The 13,573-nt window shown below is 42.2% G+C and overlaps 1 protein-coding gene across 1 annotated transcript in view; it reads left to right on the top strand.

Annotated features, from left to right (window-relative positions):
• TRAF5 (TNF receptor associated factor 5) overlaps positions 1 to 13,573 on the top strand; it is a 29,289-nt gene continuing 15,716 nt past the window's right edge. The window contains 1 exon segment of the mRNA XM_033144824.1: positions 1 to 139. The gene's annotated coding sequence lies outside the window, so the exon portion shown is untranslated.

The following is a 13,573-nucleotide window of genomic DNA, read 5'->3' as shown; positions in this document are numbered from 1 at the left end:
CAGCCCCGCGCCCCTCCCCGGCCCGCTGGGTTTGCACCCCACGTGCTCCTGAGACGGAGCTCAGCGTTTCCTCCGTTGCTATTGGCTTGTTTGGAGTCGACTAGAACAGCTGCTTGGGCGGACCCGGAGCGCTGCGTGAGTAGGTGCCTCAGTCTTGGGTTGCTCTCGAGAGGCGCTGGGACTCGGAGGCAGCGGTGGAAGGACCGAAGGCGGGCGGGAGCTTGTGTGGCCTTTGAACCCCCCGGACAAGGACCTGAGAGGGGCGCCACAGGTGAGTCAGGGTGGTGCTGTAGTTAGAGAATGCCCGGGAGTGGGTGTTATTACCCAGCTATATGGCATGCAAACTGACACTAGCTCATCCGGCAGCAATTGAACACTAGTTTCAATTGCTGTGGAATTGATGTGTGGAATATAAAGACATAGCTAATTTTGTATGTTAAGGTAGAAGCAAGTCCTATAGAACTTGGGTTATTCCCTCAAGGGGGGGGGGTAATAGTGCTAAAATTGCATGCATGTAGTCTAATCTAACTCAGAAGTAAAAGCCCTTTAGGCTCAGTGCTACCTCCTCCCACATAAGTGTGCTTAGATTTTTTTTCTGGGCCAGAAACTGTTAAATAAATTTGTTTCCGACACAGGCGTTTGTTTCCACTGTCCCCCTTTTTCTGTGCAAGGGAACCTGACAGTTGCTCAAAATGGTGGGTGTGAAGGCTCAAGGAACAAAAGCACTTTAGGAAGTTTGGAGGGTTTTCTGAAAAGAAAGGGTGAGAAAAAGTAATCATCTCTCTTGCCATGTCTGTGAGAGAAGTCTGGGCTGCACAGTGGAATTCTGTACTTGTCTCCTCAGAAGCAACTCCTGAGTTTAGCGGGACTTAACCTCAGCAAACTGAATATATCAGATTGCAATAAAGGAATAACCCTTTACGTGGTGAGGAAGTGATGTGGCCCATAGAAAGATTAAAATAGTGTTCTATTTTAATCTGTCTATTTGATTTCTCTGTATAATCTCTGTGAAGCCATAACTATTTGTGTCCTTTGTTGTTGCTTTGTACACCTGAGGTTGGAGTTCTTGGGCTCTGAGAGAATCTGCTCTTGTCCTGCTTCTCCACATGGCAGTACTGTAATTGCTTTTTGAAAGTGAAATGTTATCTGTGTGGTGAATAGGCTGGTATGATGAGTTCTCTCCCGGTGATGATGCAGGAAATCTTGCGAGAGATGGCATTGTGCTAGTAGGCAGGAGGACTTGGAATAACTTTATCTTTTTAGCTTTTGTAGACTTGTTTCTCGGTGGGCTCAACAATGTTAAAATATCACAGTACAATCCTACTATATATGTCTGCTCAGAAGTACCGGTAAGTCCCTGGGGCTTACTGAGGCCATGTAAATGGGCACAGAGCTGCAGCCCTAACCTTGGTTCTGTTGAAAAGTGCCCACCTCAGTGTGTAAAATAACTTACCGGTAAATGAAAAATGCATTGAGGCAAGCTGTTAATTATATATAAAGCTGAACATTCAAATCAGCACAGTCTTCTGGATCATGTTATAAGGTCTGTGCAATTCACATACTGCATTTCCCCCCTTTTTCAAATCCACATGCTCTGTAATTTACTGAATATTGCAAATGGGGCTTTGTGAGATTCAAGGGGAATAGGACCAGTGGCATCAATGAAAAACCCTGGAGAGCAAGAAACCAATGACAGCTGCTGTGAATGTTTCTTGACAAATTAGGCTCATGTTGTGAGAAATCTCTGAAAGCATTAGGTTGCTGTTTTTTGCGTACACCTAAACATGGTATTTGTACTGGATTATAGTCATTCAGAAAATATTAAAGACTTTAATGGTCATTGGCTGTCTCTGTCTGTGGTTAGCACTTGCATTTCTTCCAGGAGACAATAATCATTATTAACTTTTGATGACAGAAGGGTACATGAAGGAATTCATCTACTTTGGGAATGCATATGCCGTAAATAAAGCAAGTCCAGAATAGATTGTACTGTAATGGAAAATCTGTAAATTTCTTTATCAAATCATGATTCTTGTGGTACTGCATATAGATATGAGGGTTTGGAGTTAGCACACTGAGATGGGGAAATAAGGTCTCTGAGTACCGGCGGTTCACACACTCTGAATCCCTGGGCAGCAGTGTTACTTTGTGTAGGGAAAGGCTATATATACATCTACTTTTGGTAAACGGACTCTTTATAAATGGAGCTCACCATCAGTCAAATAATTTCAGTGTGTCGTTACCCTCCTTCCTCAAATAAGGAGCTATTTGCAGCTGAAAATGCACTGGAGCTCTTTAAAGGGTTTCAATAAAAAGCTATTTCCTGCTCTTGCTTTGAGTTGTTTTCACTTACATTGGTAAATGAAAGTCTGTAATCTTAGTAGCAGATCGTGGCTCTCATGGGGTGAGGCGTAGCAGGTTAGATGAGGACTTCCGGACTCCAGTGAGGCACCCAGTGTCGTGTAATGGTTAGAGTGCCGGGCTAGAACCTGTGAGGGACCAGGGTTCAAATCCCCACTCGGCCATTAAGCTCAGTGGGTAACTTTGGGCCAGACACTGCCTCTCAGGCTAAGCTAATTCACAGAGCTCCTTGGAGAGAAAGGTGAGATGGAAATGCAAATTATTATTTTTTTAAGAGGGAGCGGGTGGCGCTGTGGTCTTAACCACTGAGCCTCTTGGGCTTGCTGATCAGAAGCTTGGCAGTTCGAATACGTGTGACGGGGTGAGCTCCTGTTGCTCTGTCCCAGCTCCTGCCAAACTAGCAATTTGAAAGCACAACAGTGCAAGTAGATAAATAGGTACCGCTGTAGCGGGAAGGTAAACAGCATTTCCGTGCACTCTGGTTTCCGTTACGGTGTTCTGTTGCGCCAGAAGCAGTTTTAGTCATGCTGGCCACATGACCCGGAAAGCTGTCTGTGGACAAACACTGGCTCCCTTGGCCTGAAAGCGAGATGAGTGCCGCAACCTCATAGTCACCTTTGACTGGACTTAACCGTCCAGGATTCCATTACCTTTACCTTTTTACCTTTTACCACTTTTCACCATATAGAAAACAGTGCTCAGTATAATCCAATTGTCAGCTGCATGAGAACATAGTTGACTTTTTTGCGTTCTTCCATCCTGTATTAATTTTTTATTTAATAACTACTTCAGTGTCCTAGATATTGGTGGGTGAAACATCTGTATTGCTGTACAGTTTGGGGAATCATAAGATTCAGTCCAATATGTAAATTCTGCTACACGTTGTCTGCCATTTGCAGCTTTGCATTATATTACTTTTACCACATCATTACTAATTTACTGTTTATTGAAACATGTGCCTTCCTCTGCTTCAGACGGGCTTCCTCATTTTCATAGAATACATTGTTCTTGTAATAAAGACTAGAGATGTATGTGTAAATAAAATGTTTCCAAGATGAGCATTTTAAAAAAGAAAATTGCGTAATACCAATCTCTTGTATGAAATGCTTAAGATAAAGTGATGAGTTTACAGGAACCTAGATCCAAAATCTGGCGGGAGGAACATTAAAATCAAGAAATCGTGGAGGAAAAAAATATTTTCTCTCTCTCTCTTTCTGCTGCCTTCTCTTATATTTAAAGAAGTCAGAGAGACAATAAATGTACACGGGTGGTATTTTTGTGATGTAATTGGTACTGTTTCTTGAAGCAATAGAGCTTTGAGCTGAAATCCTGAACATGCTTGCTTTGAAGTAAGTATCGCTGAAACAAATACGGCTTGCTTAACACTTATGGACTGAGCAGATAACTGTAAATGAAACCTGAGGGTGAGCCTGAGATAATTGATACCATCATACCAAGTAGTAGGAGAAGCTTGATCATCAAGTAGGAACCTTAAAGATAATGCTTGTGTGTTTAGTCATGACCTCTGCCCACTTATTACTTTAAAATAGTGAAAACTTCATAACACATGGGACACATAGATAGGGTTGAGATTAATATAAATTAAATGAAGCTACCTAAGAGAGGTGATGGGTAGATGAAGAGGGATCTGAGTGAGAGACAGGCCAGAGTGGGTTTTCCTCAAGGTGTGAGGCTAAGGAAAGGGAAGCTGGGAAGACTACTTACTTGTATGTGGATTGAAGGTTAAGAGGAAAGCTACGACAGAGGGCTATATGGTTTATTGACGCGGGTGGCGCTGTGGTCTAAACCGTTGCTCTGTCCCAGCTCCTGCCAACTTAGCTGTTTGAAATCATGCCAGTGCAAGTAGATAAATAGGCACCACTGCGGTAGGAAGGTAAACGGCGTTTCTGTGCGCTCTGGTTTCCATCACAGTGTTCCGTTGCGCCAGAAGTGGTTTCGTCATGCTGGCCACATGACCCGGAAAGCTATCTGTGGACAAATGCCGGCTCCCTCGGCCTGAAAGCGAGATGAGTGCCACAACCCCATAGTCTCCTTTGACTGGACTTAACCGTCCATGGGTCCTTTACCTTAACCCTTTTATATGTTTTATTATGATTATTACTATTCTTATTGGTGTTACTTTTAATGTTTCTTATCTCTCTCTGTTCTTTTTCTCTTGTCTTGTTCTCTCTTTTTCATCTTTTTGATTGTTCTAGATACTATTTTATTGTATTGTGAAAACTAATAAAAAAATTGCAGGGACTGGGAGATTCATGTGAAACAACAGAATAAAGGTATACAGGAGATAAGCAACAATTGGGGTACTCGTAACCTTTTAATATATTTTAATGCTTGATGCATCTAATAGTAACATTTGAGACTTAAGCTAATGGCATCATTTTCTGTGCCTCGTTCTGATGTTTTTCTCCCCCTGCCCACCTACTGACAAGCTGAAAATAGCAATACTTCTAAACTGGGGGTGTAAGTTTGTTTTAAAAGCGAACTTCTGAAGAAAGTCAGTAATGAAGCAGTAATGGATGGTTTGTAGTTGACCAAGGTGTAATAAACGAGCTGTTCCACTGTTCCTTTACAGGGAGGTGGGTGTCTTTCAGGGTTTCTTTTACAACTTTTTTTTTAAAAAAAAAACCAACATAAAGGCTCATAATTATGGTGCTGTGACTAAAACCATTGTATGAAATGGAGTAATCTTTGAAAGAATAGAAAAGAATCAAGTAGTCTTTTAGAGGAAACTGTGTTCATTGTAGGAAGAACTGTGAGTACCTATCGAACCCCTGAAGGGAATAACTAAAGATGTATTGTTCGTGATCAAGAATAGGAAAAGGGTGGGGGAATACATTGTTTCAGATGTTTTTAGTATGAAGCATTCTAGGGTCATAGTTGACTGATTTCTGCTTTTCAGTGTTTTAATAGCCTTTAATCATATTCATCAGTATTATTTTTCTAGAAAAAGAGGTACCAGAGCTCACCATAAATACCTCCTTTGTTCTCTTAGAATGGCAGTGGCGCCCATGAGAGGTGCCGGGACTGAGTTCCGGCAAGTTCCGGCTGGAAAAAAGCCCTGATATTGATTGATTTAGGATGTTCCAGGTGCTTACAGTTCGGGGTGTGATAGTTAAATAAGGCAAAAAGTAATGTGTGAACAGGTTCGGACTTTTTATGATGCTTAACCATTACTCAGGAACAATGTGTGATATTTGGTGTTGGTCAGACTTGGAGCAGGCCTGTTGAAATGAATCAACAAGTCAGTTGCTCTCAGTAAGTCTACTCTGAATATGACTAAAATATATTAACTAAATTTTGTAATATAATGCCTGAAGATTGCCAGATTATATTTCAAGAGCACACTTCTTCAAGCTCATGGTTTTTCTTATAGAAGGGCTTTAGATCTAACATATATGTAGAGTTTTTTAGGATATAAGCTCTCCTGTAGAGGGTTCCTCTTTTCCTTTATCTTTTCACCATAAATTAGGCTTGATATAGCTAAAACTAAGTGTGTACAGGCGTTCCCCCCCCCCAAAAAAAAGCTTACATGGGGGACACGTTCTGGGTGCCCATGCACATAAACAAAAATTGCGCAAGTGTGGAGCGCTCTCTGAACATCCTTTAAAGGCCACCTCTGCCGCTCTCCCTACAATCTGAACCAAAGATATTGCATCCATAAAGTACCCATAACTAGAATTGAGCCTCTGGGGCAGGCTGGAGGACACTTGGAGAAGCGGCTGTTGCTGTGCTACCATGCACGTCAGCTGTTAGGCAGGGAGGCAGCCTAAACAATGCCCCGCTGCACTTCCAGTCTCTTCAAGTCTCTCTCTGCCTTCACTGACATCCTCTGTCAGGACTCTCCAGTACTCTTCTGCCATTTCCAGGTTTGAATTGAATTATTTATTTTCTGGTGTCGTGCGTATATGCAGTAGCACCGGGGGGGGGGGGCGCCTGTACTTGTATTGCTCACATGGAAATCAAACAAAATTTCAGTGCACTCAGAATTGGTTTTCTTGTTATTTGAGCTTACTCGTCTTAAAGGTAAAGGTAAAGGTAAAGGTGTTATGTCGTGGGTTCTGGTAGCAATAAGTCCAGCAACACTTCTTAGTGAACAGCTCTTTATTATAGGGATAGGACAAGACTGGGGAATAGGGGGTAGGGAAAGCTCTATTTATAGACACATCGGAACAGAGGGAAAAGATACATTTTAGCGGGAACCAATAATATTCAAACTTTCCGGCGGGACCCAATCAGGCTGTGGATTGTGATTGTACCTTTTAAATTGACCAATAACATTACTTAACCCGGCTGACAGAATATCTTATTTAATACACAACAAAAGGGACCCCTGACAATTAGGTCCAGTCGTGTCCAACTCTGGGGTTGCGACGCTCATCTCGCGTAAATGGCCGAGGGTGCTGGCGTACAGCTTCTGGCGAACCAGAGCAGCGCACAGAAACACTGTTTACCTTCCCGCCACAGCGATTCCTATTTATCTACTTGCACTTTGATGTGCTTTCGAACTGCTAGGTGGGCAGGAGCTGGTACCAAGCAACAGGAGCTCATCCCGTCGCAGGGATTCGAACCACCGACCTTCTGATCAGCAAGCCCTAGGCTCTGTGGTTTAACCCACAGCGCCACCCACGTCTTAGTTTCCATTTATTATAACCATGGGCTTATTTGAGGTAAAGTAAAGTGAATTGGAATGATCGAGACTAGAGCTTTCTGCCAATAGGAAAGTGATTTCTGTGAACCGCCCCGATTTCTGTGAACCGTCCTGAGACCTCCAGGTATAGGGAGGTATATAAACCCAATAAATAATAATAATACCGTAATTCATCTGACTGGATTAGCCAGTCTTCACAGCCTTCTCCTTTGCATGAGGGTTTTGTCTGGGGTCTGCCGGTCTCCCTTCTGGTCCACTTCTCTGGTGAACAGAGCAGGAGCAACGTAGGAAGGTGTGTCTAGGAGGAGACAGGGTTAAGTACGCCAAAGTATGAAGAATGAACCTGTCAACCCAGTGTGCAGCAGCTGTGAAAAAGTCGAGATTAGGAAAGGGGCTGGAAATGACAGCTAGTATCATAATTCGGCTATACAAGTCTATGGTTTGTCCAGATTTGGAATACTGTGTTCATTTATGGCTGCCATACCTATAAAAAGATATTGCAGAGCTGGGAAAAGTGCAGAAAAAGACAACTCTCCTATGAGGGAAGGTTACCATGTCTGGAGCTTTTGGGGGGAGGATGGGGGGATATGTTAGAGATGTGGGAAATTGATTTCAGCAAGGCCTTTGACAAGGTGCCCCATGATATTCTCGTAAAGAAGCTGGTAAAATGCGGACTAGACAATGCTACCATTCAGTGGATTTGTAAGTGGCTGACTGACCGAACCCAAAGGGTACTCATTAACGGCTCCTCTTCATCCTGGAGAGAAGTGACTAGTGGGGTGCCACAGGGTTCTGTCTTGGGCCCAGTCTTATTCAACATCTTTATCAATGACTTGGATTGAGGGCATCCTGATCAAGTTTGCAGATGACACCAAATTGGGAGGGGTGGCTAATACCTCAGAGGACAGGATCACACTTCAAAATGACCTTAACAGATTAGAGAACTGGGCCAAAGCAAACAAAATGAATTTTAACAGGGAGAAATGTAAAGTACAACACTTGGGCAAAATAAAAATAAAAATGAAAGGCACAAATACAGGATGGGTGACACCTGGCTTGAGAGCAGTACATGTGAAAAGGATCTAGGAGTCTTGGTAGACCATAAACTTGACATGAGTCAACAGTGTGATGCAGCAGCTTAAAAAGCCAATGCAATTCTGGGCTGCATCAATAGGAGTATAACATCTAGATCAAGGGAAGTAATAGTACCACTGTGTTCCGCTCTGGTCAGACCACACCTGGAATACTGTGTCCAGTTCTGGGCACCACAGTTCAAGAAGGATACTGACAAGCTGGAACGTGTCCAGAGGAGGGCAACCAAAATGGTCAAAGGCCTGGAAACGATGCCTTATGAGGAACGGTTTAGGGAGCTGGGTATGTTTAGCCTGGAGAAGAGAAGGTTAAGGGGTGATATGATAGCCATGTTCAAATATATCAAAGGATGTCATATAGAGGAGGGAGAAAGGTTGTTTTCTGCTGCTCCAGAGAAGCGGACTTGGGGCAATGGATTCAAACTACAAGAAAGAAGATTCCACCTAAACATTAGGAAGAACTTCCTGATAGTAAGAGCTGTTCGACAGTGTAATTTGCTGCCAAGGAATGTGGTGGAGTCTCCTCCTTTGGAGGTCTTTAAGCAGAGGCTTGACAGCCATCTGTCAGGAATGCTTTGATGGTGTTTCCTGCTTGGCAGGGGGTTGGACTGGATGGCCCTTGTGGTCTCTTCCAACTCCATGGTGTGGAGAAACGAGTAGGAAGAAGTCGCCCGCTCATAATACCAGAGCATGGAGTCATCCAATTGAAAGCCCTTTTTAGAAATGCACAATATGCTTCTGCAGTCCGGAAAATATCTGACAATTTTTATGGCTTCCTTGGTAAAGAGCTATGTTTAATTGTTTATACTTGGTCAGGATGCTAGATGAGTACATGTAGTTCTGTATATCAGATTGGTGTGTGCCTTTATGCAATCTTCTTGCAGCTTGCCTAAAAAGGGAGAAATACGATTAAAACCTATTTAAGATCCAGAATGGAAACACCAAGCAATCTGCAAAGGGAGACAAATTTGCAGATTAAAAGCTTAAATAAATGTTTGTTTGATTTTAAACATCTTGGTAGCTTTCCTAATGTTTTAAAGATGGGCGGACACTGATATTAAAAACTCTCTGCGTGAGAGATAAAGGTAAAGGGACCCCTGACCATTAGGTCCATCGTGGACGACTCTGGGGTTGCGGTGCTCATCTCGCTTTATTGGCCGAGGGAGCCAGCGTACAGCTTCCGGGTCATGTGGCCAGCATGACTAAGCCACTTCTGGTGAACCAGAGCCTTGCACGGAAACGGCGTTTACCTTCCCGCCAGAGCGGTACCTATTTATCTACTTGCACTTTGACGTGCTTTTGAACTGCTAGGTTGGCAGGACCAGGGACCGAGCAACGGGAGCTCACCCCGTTGCAGGGATTTGAACCACTGACCTTCTGATCGGCAAGCTCTAGGCTCTGTGGTTTAACCCACAGCGCCACCCGCATCCCGAGTGAGAGAGAGCATATGGTTTTTTGAACACAGGTCTTATTCCTTGTTAAGTAGACACTACCAGCCTAGTAGTACTCTTACACCATATTGATTGATAACATTTTTAAACTATGCTGCTTAAGTACCCTCCTACTTGAATGCTACATTTACTTTTCGACTTACAAAGTTAACACACCATTCTCTCTAGACTTCATACCATGATATTGGGGGTCTCCATTATCCCTTTCGGACTGATTGTGTGCCCTTGTCATATTCAACTGTTGTTGAATTCTGTTTTTGTAATTCACACCTGACGGTTGTTCAGAAGTCCACATGTTCTTGATTTCACATCTGTGCCAGTAATCATTTCCATCTCCGTCCTTACTGATGCAGCACACTGTGTGCAAACCAAGTCTTGTCTGTTTCCTTCCTATTTCCTTTGATTAAAGTCTGCGAGGCACTGATAGCAGTAGGGTACATTGAAAGGTAAACAAACTTAAATGATTACTACCTGTTTCTCATTTGCCCAGATTTATTGGACCCAGACCCTGTTTAATCCCTGGGGCTTTCCCTGGGGCTCTTCTCAGAAGAGGAGACGTTTATTGGCAGTGTGCCTAGATATGAATTTTTAAAAAAGGTTTCCCATAAAGTGCTTCGCTGTGGGTGAAATTGACTGGGACAGCAGTTCTCAATCTTTTGCTCCCTGTGGACCTCTTGGAAATTGCTGTGTGCCTTGGTGAATCACTTAAGGCTTTTGTCTTCAATGCCAGCATCATCAGCAAACCAGCAACATATTATGAGAATTGCAGGGTCTTAGGACAGGCTGCTGAAAAGAGATATTTAGATGGAAATTGATAGACTGTACTACTGCTGTATTATGAAAATGATCTCTCTTGACGCCAATGCCGCTCCCTCTCCTCAGCATGGTGCAAAAAAAGGGTCATGGGACCTATCTAGCCTCTTCCATAAATCCAGGCCAGCAGTGGTCAAAAACATCCTGAGATCTCCATTGTCAGAAAAGAGCAGGGCCAAGTATGGATTTACTTGACAGTTATGGTGACCACTGTTCACTATAGCACCTTGCCCTAAAATATGAGGTGAATGACTAGAGGTGCCTTTTGAAAACAAGGAGTAATAGGGAAACCGTTGAACCTGGAAGGAAAAGGTTCTTGGCAGGTTGACTTGCAGAAACAAATTTTCTTCTGGGCCTGCCTAGATGCTTAGTGCAAAAATTCAAGCCTGTCCTTGGAGGCTTGCTAAAGCAATACAAACTTTTACACAAGTCCACCTTTCCTGAATTCCCATGCCATCGTCATCTTTTCGTTCTAACTTTTTAATGGTGCTTTTCTTGAACTTTTTTTTTTTTTATTAATTCTGCAAGTAGTCTTACTGCTTTGCACTTGCTGTTTACTACTCTTGAGTTCATGGGGAAAGTGCATTATTAATTTATTCGTTTTAAAATCAGTGTAATGACAACCACTGTTATGTAACTGAGCATAATACAAAAGTGACAAGCATATCAAAATAATTGTTGGTTGCTTTAAAAAAAAAAAACACCAACCCCACACAATTTAATACAACAATGCAATGCCTCCTTTACAGAAGTATCATAGCACCTCAGTGTAGGAACTTACTTACAGGCTTGTCCTCTTACCCTACTTAGAGAATAACCGTAAAGCCAACAGAAAAACATGTGGATTCCCATTAACAAAAACACTTTTGTCTGATTGACCTGGCCTGCAGTAGAAGTGGCAATTGCATGCATGACACCACGCACTGAGGTGCAATTCAAATGCATGGCAGATTGCTCATATGACAGCTTTGCTAAATCACTGTTTGCTGGATTAGTGGTATAAAAGGTAAAGGGACCCCTGACCATCAGGTCCAGTCGTGTCCGACTCTGGGGTTGCGGCGCTCATCTCGCTCTATAGACTAGGTGATAATTTTGATTTGTGTGTCTGAACCATATGAAAGCTTATGCAATAAAAAAAAACAAAAGTTATTCTTCCCTTGGGAAATCATGGTTTCAAAAAAATGTAATTATAGGCAATGAAGGCGTAGTCCCCTGGTTTTTATTAGTTAGTCCAAACCTTTACTTAGGATAGTAAACCCAGTTTATATTCTGCCGTTGAATATGTTCAGGACTGCCACTGCAAATTTCTCTATCATATCTTAGGTTTTTTTTAAAAAAAAAGTAAAGGTAAAGGACTCATGGACGGTTAAGTCCAGTCAAAGGTGACTATGGGGTTGCGGCACTCATCTCACTTTCAGGCCGAGGGAGCCAGTGTTTGTCCACAGACAACTTTCTGGGTCACGTGGCCAGCATGACTAAACCGCTTCTGGTGCAACGGAACACCGTGACAGAAGCTAGAGCACACGGAAACACCGTTCACCTTCTCACCGCAGCAGTATACCTATTTATCTACTTGCACTGGCCTGCTTTTGAGTTCGCTCCATCGCAAGCCCAAGATGAGGCTCAGTGGTTTAGACCACAGCGCCACCTGCATCCCTGTATCTTTGTACCAACCTTGAGTTGTGTAAGAATGAATGCTTTCACCCTTCCAGTCATCCACGTGTTTCGCTTGTTCTGTGCTGTCCCTTTTTGGCACAGTAGAATTCACATAAAAGACAAAAAATATCCTGTTTTCAGATTCTCAGTAATCAAGTTATTTTAGAATAAAGGCATACCAAATTTCAGCATTCTGCCTGTGCAAGTTTCTTAACAGTTTTGACATTTCCAAGAATGAGTCATTCCTAAGTATCTTCCGTGTGTTCAGCTGTTATGAAAGGTACCACAGAATTTCAGGCTGTGCACACTTATCCAGAAGAAAGCCCCAGTAAGCACACGGGGGTTGGCTTTGGAGTAAATGTGCATATGATTATATGGTAAGTTTTTGAATGCTGTATACGCTCAACTCCCAGTGCAAGTTCCTTGCATTTCTATAAAAAGTTTGTGTGTGTGTGTGTGTAACAAATGGAAACAAAAATTGAAATAACAAAAGCAAACAAAAACTGAAATACCAAAAACTGAGAAGTCCTTACATAAAAGAAAACAATAACTGTACAGTAATTGGAGCAAGAAAATGCTTTTTTATGTTGGTATGTTCTCTCATCTTAAAATATTTGCACAACTCTTATGGGAATACTTAATACCATCATTAATTTAAAAATGTAGCTCCAACATGAAGCTCCTTTTTAGGAGCTGCGGAGCTCTTGATTTCCATGTCTCTAATGTCTATAAATACATGAGTAAATATGCAAGAACTCAAGAACCACTTCTTCTGTTTTTGTAAATAACATGCATCTTGTTTGTTATAATATGGAAATCACAGGCATGGGGAGCAGAAAAGTAGAAAGAAGCACTAATTGGCATTAACCATTAGGAAAAACAGCAGCAAATTAGGGAGTGCTGGGGGAAAAAAACAATAAAGCCAAAGCAAATGCTGTACATTATATTCTTTGTTCCTTTTTAGCTTGTGTAAAAATGCACGTTTTGAATTTAGCCATAATCATGTTAAAACAATGCAGTGCTTTAAACATGAAGCATTCTTAATATGCAGTGTCCCTACAGCAGTTTGTTTTAATTCATATGGGGGAAAGGTAATTATACTCTGGATTTTTAATGAGGCATTCAAAGGATAATTAGCAGTGTTCCTCAACCCTCTAAAAACAAAGAGAGAGAATTTAAATTTGCCCTTTAAAAAAAAAAAAAGCCTTACTTTTGTTTGTAGATCTAGTGCTGTGTGGTTTTGTTTTGTTTTGTTTTTTGCAATAGTGATCATATTATGGGTGTTTTTAGCTTCCTGCCCTGTGCAAAGGCTAATCAAAGGCACTAAGTGTATATAAACTGAACTGCAGCAAATGTTTTTCACTGCAGGTTTATTTAGCAGCCTCAACCAATCAAGTACCTAAAGCTTGGCAAACAGTCCATCAAACCCCCAAACACATCTGCATCTGATTTGTAGCATAAAATGTTTCTTAACTGACCTGAACACACAGGCTACCATGCTACTTCTCTGGAGTAATTTGGCAACATGTTTA

This window comes from Lacerta agilis, chromosome 3 (genome assembly GCF_009819535.1).
Source record: "Lacerta agilis isolate rLacAgi1 chromosome 3, rLacAgi1.pri, whole genome shotgun sequence".
Classification (NCBI taxonomy): Eukaryota; Metazoa; Chordata; class Lepidosauria; order Squamata; family Lacertidae; genus Lacerta; species Lacerta agilis.
The sequence above is the reverse complement of the archived record's forward strand: the minus strand, read 5'-3'. Positions and strand labels throughout refer to the sequence as shown.